Source organism: Gossypium arboreum, chromosome 12 (genome assembly GCF_025698485.1).
Source record: "Gossypium arboreum isolate Shixiya-1 chromosome 12, ASM2569848v2, whole genome shotgun sequence".
NCBI classification, from domain to species: Eukaryota; Viridiplantae; Streptophyta; class Magnoliopsida; order Malvales; family Malvaceae; genus Gossypium; species Gossypium arboreum.
The window spans coordinates 113,635,655-113,651,460 of NC_069081.1; the positions used below are offsets into that span (position 1 = coordinate 113,635,655).

The window sequence follows — 15,806 nt, forward strand, 5'->3', positions numbered from 1 at the left end:
TAAAGAAAACCCAAAACTCCTGAAGGGAAATTGAGGGGAGATCTTCAGTCTTGATGATGAATCTGGCTTCTGAGATGGAACAATCGGCTTTCTTTGAGTAATTCCTTCCTCCCTCTTTGTGCCTCCTCTACTTTCCTCCTCTAGGGTGTATTTATAGGCTTTAGAATGCCTAGAAGCCCTCAAAATTAGTCTTTTCTGAACTAGACTCAACTTGGGCTCGGCAAGGACACGCCCATGTGAGTCATGCTTCGAATCTGCCAAATTGACACGGGCGTGTGTTCTGCCCGTATGAGGAGGTCCAGGCCATGTTGAATTCATACTTTGGCCCATTTTTCTCTATTTTTAGCCCGTTTCTCATTCCTTTCGCTCTCTTATGCTCTCCTAAGTATAAAACATGAAATTAAAGCATTAGGAGCATCGAATTCACCAATTCTAAGGGAAAATTATCCATAAAATGTGTTAAGCATGGGGTAAAAATATGTATAAATTACGGTTTATCATGGGGCATGTTGAAAGGGTTTACAAAAACAAAGGCAGACTTAGACAGAATCAAGCACAATAGAAAAATGTTGAACCTCAAGTGGCTGAAGACAGTAGTGACCATGAGGAGCAGGTCTTTGCTGTGTCATACTCAGCTGGTGAGAAGAAGGGTTCAAAATGATGGCTATTGGACAGTGGTTGCACTAACTACATGTCACCAGATGCAACCATTTTCAAAACCTTGGACAGAAGTTGCAAAACCACGGTGAAAGTTGGTAATGGGCAGTTTATCAAGGCTGAAGGAAAAAGGGATGTGTTGATATGCACTCCCACAGGTGCCAAGGTCATCTCAAATGTATTGTTGGTGCTTGAGATTGACAGAAACCTTCTTAGAATAGCTCAATTGCTAGAGAAAGGCTATTCAGTTGTGTTCAAAGGCAAAGAGTGCCAAATTTGTGGTCCAAGTTGATCGCAGTTCATGACAGTCAAAATGGCTGATAAAAGTTTTGTTGTTGACTGGAATAAAGGGTCAGACTCAACTTATGTAGCTTCACCTGATGAATCCAAGCTTTGGCACTAAAGGCTTAGTCATGCTAATTTCAGACCGATGGCTTAGATGATAAATGAGGAACTAGTTGAGAACTTCACCAACTCGATTGAGAAGGAGCAGGTTTGTGAGGTGTGTCAACTAGGAAAATAGGTCAGCTGCCATTTCCTTCAAATAAGGCCTGGAGAGCCTCAAAAAGGCTGCAACTAGTCCATACTGATGTATGTGGCCCTATGAAGACTCAGTCATTGAATGGCAGTAAGTATTTCATTCTGTTTATTGATGATCACTCGAGATTTTTTTGGATTTACTTCTTGAAACACAAATCAGAGGTGGCCTCAGTGTTTTGAAAGTTCAAGACTGCTGCTGAGACCGAAAAAAGTTGTAAGCTCAAGACCATAAGGTCAAACAATGGAACTGAGTACACCTCAACTCAGTTTCAAGCTTTCTGTGATGATGCAAGAATTAGACGCCAGCTGACTAATGTCTATACACCTCAGCAGAATGGGGTCAGTGAAAGAAAGAATAGGAGTTTAATGAATATGGCCAGGTGCCTACTGTTTGAGAAGAATTTGCCCAAAACCTTGTGGGCTTGTAATGGCCCATTTTCAGTAAAATCGGAATAGTGGTTTCGTGACCACAAATCCGATCTAGAAAGAAAATTTATTTTAATATTGTGGCATAGTCTATATTACGATAGGAATACTGCATGAAAATTTTGATAGGAAAAGTTTATTGATTATATAGTTAAATTGATAAAAAGAGAAAAGAAAGAAAAAAATGCATTCTCGGGACTCCGTTCTGATAAATCGAATTCGTAAATATTTATTATAAATATTTACGAAATTAGTTGTGTCTAATTAGGTTTTGATTAGGTGAATTCGACTTAATTAGAAGTAATTAGGAAAAGGATTAGATTGAAATAAGTGTGAAAGTTTAATTATAGATCAAAGAAAATAAAAAGAACTAAATAGGTAAATATGCCATTATTATAAAATGAGGCGGTTTAAAGTTAAAAGAAAAAAAAATCTAAGATATTTTTGATATAAAATATATATTATATATTATATTAACTTAAATTTAAGTATTAATATATAATATATTATATTATTATATTATATTATATATAATATATAAAACATAAAGTAAAGTAAAGTAAAATAACAGAATAAAAAGAAGAAACAAAAGCAGAATAGCGAGGGACGAAATAGAGAAAAGGAGAAAGAAAAGAAAAAGAAATTTGGGATTTCAAGGGTTCAAATTCAATTTGGTAAGTTAATTTAATTCATTTTCTTGTAATTATTGAGTTTTATGATCCTAGAACAAAATACTATTAGGTATATGTTGAAATTTTGAGAGTTAGTAGATTTTTTTATATAGTTTATGTTGAATTTATGGATAAATTATAGATTGAACTTCGAAAATTTCAAATTAGAATTGAGAAAAAGATTGAATTGTGAAATAGATTGCAATAAGGAGTAAATTATAAGAAGTTTGAAATTGGGGTTTATTAATGAAAATTTGGGAGTTAAACTAAGTTATAAGTAGAATTTAAATAAAAATAAAGTATAGATTGTAATAGGAATGGAAATAATTTTAGTTATAGAATAAATTGAAATATAAGTTAATGTAAGAAATGATGAATTTATTATATCATACATGTTTATTTTTTTAATAGTATAGGAAAGTCATTTAATTATTTTCTCTAACATATAAATATTATATGTTTTATATGACATTGAAGAGAAAGAAAAGAAAGGAGAGGACCTAATTCAAGAAAAAGGAAAAGAGAAGGCTAAGGAGTGAAGGAGGGCATCATCTCAATCTTTTTGTTGTAAGTACTACAAGATTTTTTTTAAATTAATTTTATTTAGATGGTTATATTGTAGTATAGAATTATTTAGAAATAAAATGTAATATATATGTATATATTTAAATTTATAAGTAAATAAATAATAATAATAGATTATGGAATTATGAAATTTGAAAAGAAAATTATAATTGGAGAATATAAGAAGTTATATTGTTTGAACATTAAGTAATAATGTTGTGACAAAAGTATATGTGTCAAAAAGATGTGATATTTGTGAATTGTGTAATATGCACTAAATTGTAATGATGAAGAAATGAGAAATCTTTTTCGAGATATTTATGTAAAGTATTTAAATATATGAAATTCAGTTTTAATGCCTAAGTAGATGAGTTTAGAACTACTAGGATATTAGTGGCATGCCATTAAGGAACTCTAGCGCGCTCTCTGATTATTAGCACATTAGTGCTCTCCGTTCTATTATTAGCACGTTAAGTGCTCTCTGTTTAGCACATTTGTGCTCTCTGTATAGCACTTTAGTGCTCTCTGTTCGTTTGTGCATAATAATGCACTTCTGTATTTGTTTCGTATATCCAGTGTGTTCTATAAAGTCTACTTTGGGCTAAAGTTATAAGTTGTGAACCAAAGCAAATTATCAATATACTAAAGTAAGTTTTATAACTTATATAATAATAAATTAAATTTTGTTAATATAAGATACAGCTAAAGAAGCTTATATGCATATAAATATATATTGATCAAATGGGATTATAATATTTTAATAGAATTTATTCACCTATTTATTCTTGTAGTGCTTACTAAGTCTTCACCGGCTTAACGCGTTTAATTTTAACGCGTAGGTACAGTTAGACTCGAAGAGGTAGAGTCGGCTAGAAGATCTCTCATCTCATCACATCCTTAAGAGCTTCATAAGTAGGTACCATATTTTGAATTAAAAGTGGCATGTACATAGGTGTTATTTTGATCATTAGAATGTTACAAGACTTTTGTTGTAAAAAAAAATGGTATTTAGTATTTTAATGTTTATACTAATGAAATGGTATAAAAGTTTATATAGTATATATGTGACAGCCCAAAATTGACCCTAGTCGGGAAGTGGTTTCGGGACCGCTAAACCGAGTCACCGAAATGTTTGAACGTAATATTTATTGTCTAGAATATGTAATTATGAATGTGTGAAAATTTCAAGCTTCGATTTAGCCGATAGCATGTGAATTCAGTTAGTAGGACTTGTGTGACACTTTTGAAAAGTGATAGGCTAATCTATAAGGACCTAATAGTGCATGTAGTCAAAGGGAGGACTTGCATGTCAAATTTCCCCCTAATAGTTAGTGGCCGGCCATGACAGAGATTATGGGTAAAAACATGTCATAAAACATGTTGGGACAATGGTGTATGTAAGAAAAAATAAAATAGTGAGCATGGGAATTTAATAATGAAAGGAACAAAAAAAAAAGAGAAAAAATGGTCTCATGCATGCCCATTGCCGTGAGTGTGGAGAAAGAAAGAAGAATTTTGTTCATCATTTTCATTTCCTTTGGGCTGAAAATTCTAAGGAAGAAGGAAGGAATTCTTGTTTCATGTTGGTTTGGAAGAGGTTTAGGAGGAGGTTTGGCCATACTTGTACCTAGATTAAGGTAAGTTTGATGTTTTGCCATGAGATTCATGTATATTTTAGTTGCTAGCTTGATGTTCTTGTTAGCCCATGGTTCAAATCTTTGTTATGTCATGGGAATGAAATTCGCCAAAGTGAATATGGTGTTAATGCCATTGCATGCTAAATATCAAGCTTGATAATGATTCATGTGATGGTGGATTGAGGATTCTTAGATTTTCTTTTAGCATTTTTGAATGAGATACTAAGTTCTTTGTTTAACCATGACCAAATTGAAACGGTATGGTGTTGTGGTATTCGCCATGTTATATCCATAAGTATGATTCATGCATGTTGCATGGTAAGTAAGATTTAAGCTTTGGATATGTGTGTATATTTGGATATAAGCCACTTGAGAATTCGCCATTGCACCTACATGAATATATGTTTGCACATGATGAATTGGTATGACATGTATACTATTTTAAGGTGTCTATTTGCTTGTGATGTTGTTTGGTTATGAAATAAATGAGAGATGTGTATAGAACTACAATATGTAATGCGTTAATTAGGAAAATGTATGCTGTTTTTTTGTGTAGTATTAAGTGTAAAATTGGCCTCCACATAGACATGCATATTCGGCCAAAGGAAGTAGATTGGTGTGCATGTATTCGGTTAGAGGCAACCATATTGAAGCCTTATCTTGGCTTAGATTGTTGACCAAATGGGTAATAAGTGAGGATGGTTGCGAATATACAAACATACATATGCATGTGTAATTGAATTATGAATGTTTAGCAAGAGGGTTAAACTAGTTGATTTATTGATTAAGCTCAAGGAGTTAAAGAAGGAGAATCAAGCAAGGGAAAGACGAAGGTCATCGAGTAGCCGACTTGGACTGTTTTACCCAACACAAGGTAAGTCATTAAGCGTATATTTGGTGTTGATTTAAATGATCAATATATATATGCAAATGTGTTTAAATGAGTTGGTGTGTAAATGGAAATGTATGTGTATGGAATGATGCCATTGTTGAATGTATAAAGGCAGCAAAATACATAAGGTATTGGTCTCGGCACTAAGTGTGCGGGTATAAATGGACACGGTGACAAGATTGGCACTAAGTGTGCGGGTTTAAAATTGTACAGCACTAAGTGTGCGAGTTTGATTTTATAGCACTAAGTGTGCGAGTTGAATACATATAGCACTAAGTGTGCGGATTCACTATATGCTCTTGCATTACAATTGGCACTGAGTGTGCGACATTATCGAGCTAATCCGGACAGCGGATCGGGTAAGTACCACGAGCTCATGACGAATAGAAAATATGTTCATGCTCGGGGTTGAATTTGGTAAGTCTTAAATCTATGTGATGATTGAAATTGTATGATTGTGGTGGAAATGAGTTAGTGTGTGAAAATGCCTCAAATATCTTGTTGTGTAGAATATGAAATGTGGATGTATGACTTGGTATGAGATTGGACCGAAAGGTCCGAGGAATTATGGTATAGATTCGATATGGATGAGTACCTAGCCTCGTTTATTGTTTCATGTTGTAGTAACTTTATCAGTGGATTGATGAATGCTTACGACTTACTGAGTTGTAAACTCACTCGGTGTTTTCTTGTCACCCATTTTAGGTCTCTCGGACTCGTATTGTTTGCGTGATCGGGACCGTCGTTGAAGTCATCACACGGCTGAAATCTTGTGGTATTGTTTTTGTTGTTGAAGAACATTTGGCATGTATAGGCTATTATATTTTGTCGAATTGTGGGTTGTAAACTTTAAGCCATGTGAAAATGGCCTATGTGGTCGTCGAGTGGGATGCTAGAACGTATAGCCACGAGTCTTAGAAACTCAAATTTTGATAAGGTGGCCATAATTTGTGTCATGTATGATGGATGATTAAGGCCAAGGAAAAATTCATGAAATTGGCATAGTCTCTGCAGTAACTGTTGCGGACAGCAGCAGTGAGATGAGATTGAAAAATCACTAAAAATAGTAGAAGTAGAATTAAATAGTGAGTAAATTATGTAACTGAACCTTGATGAATCTATTTTATATGGACGAAACGAAACGACCATATGAGCGGTATACTGAGAAATATTAAGGTTCTCGTGAGACAGGGCCAGAACGGTTTCTGGGTCCCCTGTCGCGACTTTGAAAATTTACCATAAATTATCCAGAAAGAATTAGGAGTCATGCCTTATATGTAAAGATTCCATTTTGAGTCTAGTTTCATTAGAAACAAACGGAACCAGTATTAAAGCCCTGTACAGGGAGATATTCAAGTTGTAACGCGCGAAGGTCAGAGCAGTCGGTCCCTGTAACATGGGTGACTTTAACTAATAAACTGTACCAATTGGCCCAACCAAAATTCTAAAATAAATCCATGGATGGGTATATGAGTCTAAATTCAGGAAAATTTACGAAACCAGTTTCTGAGTTTTGAAACTCGAGATATGATTTTTAAGGCGACAGTGACGCAGTTTTCCAGCCTGACTGGTAACGTCAAATTGGTTGGTATCTTGAGAGGGTTTGGCGTTAACCCTCGTGTCCGACAACGGCGTCGGTCACGAGTTAGGTGTTACAATTTTATTGGTATCAGAGCTATGGTTTAGTCGGTTCTAGGACTACCATAGCGTGTGAGTCTAGCTATACATGCCAAATTGTTAGCGCTTAATAATGTGATGACTTCGACGGTTGGAATTTTTGTTTTGATTAGCAATGGAACCCGGGTAGAGAGACCCTTGGCGGATGACATTGAAAGTGTAGCGGCTGCTCTGCGCAAGGGACACCGCCGTTAAGCCTCGATCATCCGCGAATAATCAAAATGAAGGGCGAAACAAGCCTTCTTCACCATGATGAATGAGTGGGTCGCGCAATATGCCCGAACCAACCCGGCTGTCCAACCATTCCCGAATTTAAATACTCCACCCAAGAGCCCGCAATGCCTCCGATTCTCGATCCTGTGAGGCTGAGTAAACCACCTGTGGACTTGATTAGGAAGCGTGGGGCGAGGAGTTCAAGGCCATAGTTCTTGATGATGCCGAAAAGGCCGAGTTCGCTCGATAACACCATTAGAGTGTTAGATGAAATCATGCACACCGATGAATGTCTTAAGTGTGCTATATCCTTGTTATGAGACTCGACTTACTATTGGTGGAGGACTTTAATTTCCATAGTCCCAAATGAGCGAGTTACTTGGGATTTCTTCCAATCTGAATTTGAAAGAAATACATTAGTCAACAGTTCATCGATCGAAGCGTAAGGAATTCTTGGAACTCAAGCAAGGCCGGATGATCAGTATCTGAATCTGAACATGAGTTCGTAAGACTTAGTCGGTATGCTCGGAGTGTGTGGCTGATGAGGTTGCGATGTGCAAAAGATTTGAAGAAGGATTGAATGAAGAGTTAAAGTTACTAGTGGGAATTTTGGAGATAAAGGAGTTCGTGACACTAGTCGAACGAGCACGCAAGGCGGAAGAACTTGGGAAGGAGAAGAAGAAGGCTGAATTTGAAGCAAGAGATTACCGTAAAAGATCGACGAGTAAAGCTCCGTTCTCGGCTGTAAAGAGGTTCGGGGAGGACACCGAGAAGTCGAGGACGATGCGGGAATTTCCATTAGAGCCAGACCATTGACGGACTCCCGAGCTACTTCAGTAGCTAGTGTGGGCAATAATCGTCAAGAGAGACTGAATGCCCCCAATGTGGAAGACGACACCTAGGTGAATGTTGGGGTAAGTCATTAATAGGGCTGTTATGGATGCGGTTCAAAGGACCACTTCATTAGAGATTGCACGGAGCTAGATGAGAGGAATAAGGCGCAAGGTGCAAGACCTAGTGGAGCGACGGGTGGAGGTAGGCCCCGAGAATCTCTGGAGGTAGGGGTGGTAATCGAGAGGAGCCTCTAATATGGCTGTCCGATCCGAGACCCGTACTCTGCTAGAGCATATGCCATCCGCAGACGAGAGGAGGCATCCTCCCCGACGTTACCACTGGTACTTTTACTCTCTTTGATACTATTGTGATTGCATTGATTGACCCGGCTCTACTCACTCATATGTATGTGAAACCTTAGCATCCAAATAAGACTCTACTGTTGAGTCTCTCGAGTTCGTAATTCGAGTGTCAAACCCTTTGGGTCAATACGTGCTCGTTGATAAAGTGTGCAAGAGATGCCCCTAATAATTCGAGAATCTCTTTTCCTACCGATCGATGCTTCTACCATTTAATGAATTCGATGTTATTCTTGGTATGGATTGGTGACCGTACATGATGCGATGGTGGACTGCAAAAGGAAAACCATTGATTTGAGGAGTGCAAATAATGAGGTAGTCCGAGTCGAGTCTACTGATTTAAAAGGAGCGCCAGCGATAATATCTTCTATGACCGCTCGGAGGTATGTGAAAAGGGTGTGAAACATACCTTGCGTATGTGTTTGGAAGTAAAGAGACGGAAAGGAAACTCGAATCGGTACCAGTGGTTTGTGAGTATTCAGATGTTTTTCCCGAGGAGTTCTGGGATTGCCACCGGTTCGAGAAGTGGAATTCGGCATCGAAGTTGTACGGTACTACGCCGATTTCAATAGCCCCGTATCGTATGGCATTAATAGAATTAAAGGAATTGAAGGTTCAATTGCAAGAATTGACGGATAGAGGTTTCGCTCGACCGAAGTTTTTCTCCATGGGCGACTTTGTATTGTTTGTGAAGAAGAAGGGCGGAACCATGAGGTTGTACATCGACTATCGTCAACTCAATAAAGTGACGATAAAGAATAAATATCCATTGCCACGAATTGACGATTTGTTTGATCAATTAAAGGGAGCCTCGGTGTTTTCAAAGATAGATTTGAGGTCGGGTACTATCGGTTGAGGGTCCGAGAATCGGACATACCCAAAACCGCTTTTAGAACGAGGTACGGTCACTCTGAATTCTTGGTGATGCCGTTTGGGCTCACTAATGCCCTCGGTGTTTATGGATTTAATGAATAGAATTTTCAGGCCATACTTGGATCGGTTCGTAGTTGTATTTATCGATGACATTTTGGTCTATTCGAGAGATGAAACCGAGCATCTTGAACACCGAGGCTAGTGTTGCAAATCTTACGAGATAAGCGATTATACGCAAAGTTCAATAAATGTGAATTTTGGTTGAAAGAGGTTAGCTTTTTGGGGCACGTGGTGTCGCGTGACGGTGTCGGTGGACCCGAACAAAATTCAGCCATAGTCGATTGGAAACCACCAAGGAATGTTACCGAAGTTAGGAGCTTTTGGGGCTTGCGGTTATTACCGACGATTTGTAAAGGTTTCTCGACGATAGCCACGCCAATGACGGCTTACTCCAAAAGGATGTTAAGTTGAATGGACGGAGAAATGTCGAAAAGTTTCGATCAACTGAAAGCTTATTTGATGAAGCCCCAATTCTAGTGCAACCCGAATCGGGCAAAGAGTTTGTCATTTATAGTGACGCATCCCTACTTGGGTTGGGTTGCGTATTGATGCAAGAAGGGCGAGTTGTGGCCTATCGTCGAGGCAATTAAAGCCACATGAGAAAAATTATCCGACCCATGATCTCGAATTGGTCGCCATCGTATTCGCCTTAAAGATATGGCGACATTACTTATTTGGTGAGAAGTGCCATGTGTATTCGGATCACAAAAGTCTCAAATATTTGATGACCCAAAGAGACTTAAATCTGCGACAAAGCGATGGCTCGAGTTGTTAAAAGATTATGAGCTCGTCATTGATTATCACCGGGAAGGGCTAATGTGGTTGCGGATGCCTTAAGCCGAAATCACTATTTGCTTTATGACGATGAATGTACACTTGTCTATCCTACCCGACAATGTGTTAGTAGCTGAATTGAAAGCCAAACCATTATTGATACGTCAAATTCGTGAAGCTCGTAAAGTCGACGATGAGTTGGTTGCAAAGCGGGATGAGTGTGTTCGAACAAGGACTCGAATTTCAAATCGATGATGACGATTGTTTGAGGTTGAAGTCGTCTGTGTCCCAAAGAATTTGAACTTATTCCAATAATTTTGAACGAAGCCCATTGTAGCCGAATGGCAATCCACCCGGAGTACGAAGATGTACAACGATTTGAAACGTCGGTTTTGGTGGCATGGTATGAAAGCGGGACATCTCCGACTTTGTTTGAGATGTTTAATATGTCAACAAGTGAAAGCGGAACATCAAGTGCCTTGAGATTGCTTCACCGATCACGATACCCGAGTGGAAATGGGATCGAGTCACAATGGACTTTGTGTCCGGCCGCCATTGTCGACTAGTAAGAAGGATGCGATTTGGGTTGTTGTTGATAGACCGACTAAGTCGGCTCACTTTATCCCGTGCGTCACGGATTTTCATTGGATAAACTAGCCGAATTGTGCGTTTCTCGATTGTGAGATTACACGGGTACCGATTTCTATTGTGTCGGATAGAGATCCGAGATTTACCTCGCGATTTTGGAAGAAATTTCAAGAAGCTTTGGGTACCAAGTTGCATTTCAAGACCGCCTTTCACCCACAAACCGATGGTCAATCCGAACGGATAATTCAAATACTCGAGGATATGTTGAGATGTTGTATCCTTGAGTTTAGTGGTTCATGGGAGCGGTATCGCCTTTGATTGAATTTGCTTACAACAATAGCTTTCAATCAAGTATTAAGATGGCGCCTTACGAGGCTTTATACGATCGTAAATGCCGTACCCATTATTCTCGGGTGAACTTAGTGAAGGTAAATTCTTGAGGTTGATTTGGTTAAGGATGCCGAGCAAAGAGTTCGAGTAATTCGTGAAAGTTTGAAAGCTGCTTCGGATCGCCAAAAGTCGTATGCGGATTTGAAAAGAAAAGATATTGAATATCAGGTTGGAGACAAGGTCTTTCTCAAAGTTTCACCTTGGAAGAAGGTGCTTAGATTTGGCCGTAAGGAAAATTGAGCCCGAGGTTCATCGGGCCATATGAAATATCTGAACGAGTCGGTCGATCGCGTATCGTTTGATTTTGCCCCGAACTTGAAAGGATTCTAACGTCTTCCATGTTTCGATGCTTGACGTTATAGATCGACCCGTCACACGTAATTAGTCCATCAGAGGTTGAAATTCAAGCCGATATGAGTTATGAAGAAGAACCGATTCGTATCCTAGCTCGTGAAGTGAAGGAGTTGCGAAACAAAAGAGTTCCATTAGTAAAAGTGTTATGGCTCAAACACGGGATGGAAGAAGCTACTTGGGAACCCGAGAACTCTATGAAAGAGCGTTACCCAAACCTATTTACCGGTAAGATTTTCGGGGACGAAAATTTCTTAAGTGGGGGAGAGTTGTGACAGCCCAAAATTGACCCTAGTCGGGAAGTGGTTTCGGGACCGCTAAACCGAGTCACCGAAATGTTTGAACGTAATATTTATTGTCTAGAATATGTAATTATGAATGTGTGAAAATTTCAAGCTTGATTTAGCCGATAGCATGTGAATTCAGTTAGTAGGACTTGTGTGACACTTTTGAAAAGTGATAGGCTAATCTATAAGGACCTAATAGTGCATGTAGTCAAAGGGAGGACTTGCATGTCAAATTTCCCCCTAATAGTTAGTGGCCGCCATGACAAGAGATTATGGGTAAAAACATGTCATAAAACATGTTGGGACAATGGTGTATGTAAGAAAAAATAAAATAGTGAGCATGGGAATTTAATAATGAAAGGAACAAAAAAAAAAAAGAGAAAAAATGGTCTCATGCATGCCCATTGCCGTGAGTGTGGAGAAAGAAAGAAGAATTTTTGTTCATCATTTTCATTTCCTTTGGGCTGAAAATTCTAAGGAAGAAGGAAGGAATTCTTGTTTCATGTTGGTTTGGAAGAGGTTTAGGAGGAGGTTTGGCCATACTTGTACCTAGATTAAGGTAAGTTTGATGTTTTGCCATGAGATTCATGTATATTTTAGTTGCTAGCTTGATGTTCTTGTTAGCCCATGGTTCAAATCTTTGTTATGTCATGGGAATGAAATTCGGCCAAAGTGAATATGGTGTTAATGCCATTGCATGCTAAATATCAAGCTTGATAATGATTCATGTGATGGTGGATTGAGGATTCTTAGATTTTCTTTTAGCATTTTTGAATGAGATACTAAGTTCTTTGTTTAACCATGACCAAATTGAAACGGTATGGTGTTGTGGTATTCGGCCATGTTATATCCATAAGTATGATTCATGCATGTTGCATGGTAAGTAAGATTTAAGCTTTGGATATGTGTGTATATTTGGATATAAGCCACTTGAGAATTGGCCATTGCACCTACATGAATATATGTTTGCACATGATGAATTGGTATGACATGTATACTATTTTAAGGTGTCTATTTGCTTGTGATGTTGTTTGGTTATGAAATAAATGAGAGATGTGTATAGAACTACAATATGTAATCGTTAATTAGGAAAATGTATGCTGTTTTTTTGTGTAGTATTAAGTGTAAAATTGGCCTCCACATAGACATGCATATTCGGCCAAAGGAAGTAGATTGGTGTGCATGTATTCGGTTAGAGGCAACCATATTGAAGCCTTATCTTGGCTTAGATTGTTGACCAAATGGGTAATAAGTGAGGATGGTTGCGAATATACAAACATACATATGCATGTGTAATTGAATTATGAATGTTTAGCAAGAGGGTTAAACTAGTTGATTTATTGATTAAGCTCAAGGAGTTAAAGAAGGAGAATCAAGCAAGGGAAAGACGAAGGTCATCGAGTAGCCGACTTGGACTGTTTTACCCAACACAAGGTAAGTCATTAAGCGTATATTTGGTGTTGATTTAAATGATCAATATATATATGCAAATGTGTTTAAATGAGTTGGTGTGTAAATGGAAATGTATGTGTATGGAATGATGCCATTGTTGAATGTATAAAGGCAGCAAAATACATAAGGTATTGGTCTCGGCACTAAGTGTGCGGGTATAAATGGACACGGTGACAAGATTGGCACTAAGTGTGCGGGTTTAAAATTGTACAGCACTAAGTGTGCGAGTTTGATTATATAGCACTAAGTGTGCGAGTTGAATACATATAGCACTAAGTGTGCGGATTCACTATATGCTCTTGCATTACAATTGGCACTCGAGTGTGCGACATTATCGAGCTAATCCCGGACAGCGGATCGGGTAAGTACCTCGAGCTCATGACGAATAGAAAATATGTTCATGCTCGGGGTTGAATTTGGTAAGTCTTAAATCTATGTGATGATTGAAATTGTATGATTGTGGTGGAAATGAGTTAGTGTGTGAAAATGCCTCAAATATCTTGTTGTGTAGAATATGAAATGTGGATGTATGACTTGGTATGAGATTGGACCGAAAGGTCCGAGGAATTATGGTATAGATTCGATATGGATGAGTACCTAGCCTCGTTTATTGTTTCATGTTGTAGTAACTTTATCGATGGATTGATGAATGCTTACGACTTCTTGAGTTGTAAACTCACTCGGTGTTTTCTTGTCACCCATTTTAGGTCTCTCGGACTCGTATTGTTTGCGTGATCGGGACCGTCGTTGAAGTCATCACACCGGCTGAAATCTTGTGGTATTGTTTTTGTTGTTGAAGAACATTTGGCATGTATAGGCTATTATATTTTGTCGAATTGTGGGTTGTAAACTTTAAGCCATGTGAAAATGGCCTATGTGGTCGTCGAGTGGGATGCTAGAACGTATAGCCACGAGTCTTAGAAACTCAAATTTTGATAAGGTGGCCATAATTTGTGTCATGTATGATGGATGATTAAGGCCAAGGAAAAATTCATGAAATTGGCATAGTCTCGCAGTAACTGTTGCGGACAGCAGCAGTGAGATGAGATTGAAAAATCACTAAAAATAGTAGAAGTAGAATTAAATAGTGAGTAAATTATGGAACTGAACCTTGATGAATCTATTTTATATGGACGAAACGAAACGACCATATGAGCGGTATACTGAGAAATATTAAGGTTCTCGTGAGACAGGGCCAGAACGGTTTCTGGGTCCCCTGTCGCGACTTTGAAAATTTACCATAAATTATCCAGAAAGAATTAGGAGTCATGCCTTATATTTAAAGATTCCATTTTGAGTCTAGTTTCATTAGAAACAAACGGAACCAGTATTAAAGCCTGTACAGGGAGATATTCAAGTTGTAACGCGTGAAGGTCAGAGCAGTCGGTCCCTGTAACATGGGTGACTTTAACTAATAAACTGTACCAATTGGCCCAACCAAAAATTCTAAAAATAAATCCATGGATGGGTATATGAGTCTAAATTCAGGGAAAATTTACGAAACCAGTTTCCGAGTTTTGAAACTCGAGATATGATTTTTAAGGCGACGGTGACGCAGTTTTCCAGCCTGACTGGTAACGTCAAATTGGTTGGTATCTTGAGAGGGTTTGGCCGTTAACCCCTCGTGTCCGACACCGGCGTCGGTCACGAGTTAGGGGTGTTACAATATATATATGGTATTAGTTATTTTTGGTTTGAACTTGCAGGGGGTTTTATACAAAATAAGCAGAAATGCTGCCAAAATTTAAAAAAAAAATTCGTTCCACTCCTAATACGTATTTTGGGCCTCGAGGGTCTATTATAAAGACTTAAAAGTTAAACTATGCTATGAATGTTATTTATTTTTGAATTATTTCTAAGTTGTCCAATATGTCCGATAATACTCCGTAGCCCTGATCCGGCGACGGTTTAGGGTTAAGGGGTGTTACATTTATTGGTATCTGAGCCTAGGTTTTCTAAATTCTTGGGCCGAGAATGAGTCTATTCGTACATGCCATTTTATATATTGATTTGATGAGATGAGATGAGGTTTATTTATTTAATTATTTAATTGTATAATTTGTGAATACTGTAGAAACTTAAAGATGTCAAATAGATCTCATGAAGAGTCGGAAAATGAAGTGGAGAGTAGGGCGCCAAACTTTGATAGGAAAAGAGATCAACATAGAACCCAAGCTCGAAATGAATCGATAAACTTACGAGATGATAGGGAGCTTGAATTTGAAGAAAGAACTCAATCTGAAACTGAGCCGATACCACCTAGAGAAGAAATTCCAATTGCAGCCTTGTTACAGACAATGAATAAGTTGTTGCAGCAAGTTGTAAGAACTAATAATGCTCCACCTGTTCCACCACCATCTTCTCTTCTTGCTGTTCCACATCTAGAACCATCTGTAACTAGTCATTGATCTCCCTTGGAAAGAATGAGAAAATATGGAGCTAAAGAGTTTAAAGGAAAGAAAGATGATGACCCAGCTGGGGCCGAAGAATGGTTAGAGAATAGTCAAAGAATATTTGAAGAATTGCAGTGTACCATGGATGAAAATTTGAAGTGTGCAGTA

At 38.1% G+C, this 15,806-nt stretch overlaps 1 pseudogene; it reads right to left on the reverse strand.

The window, feature by feature from the left end:
• Positions 1–15,806, reverse strand: part of LOC108477727 (S-norcoclaurine synthase 1-like) — a 58,895-nt pseudogene that overhangs the window by 11,986 nt on the left and 31,103 nt on the right.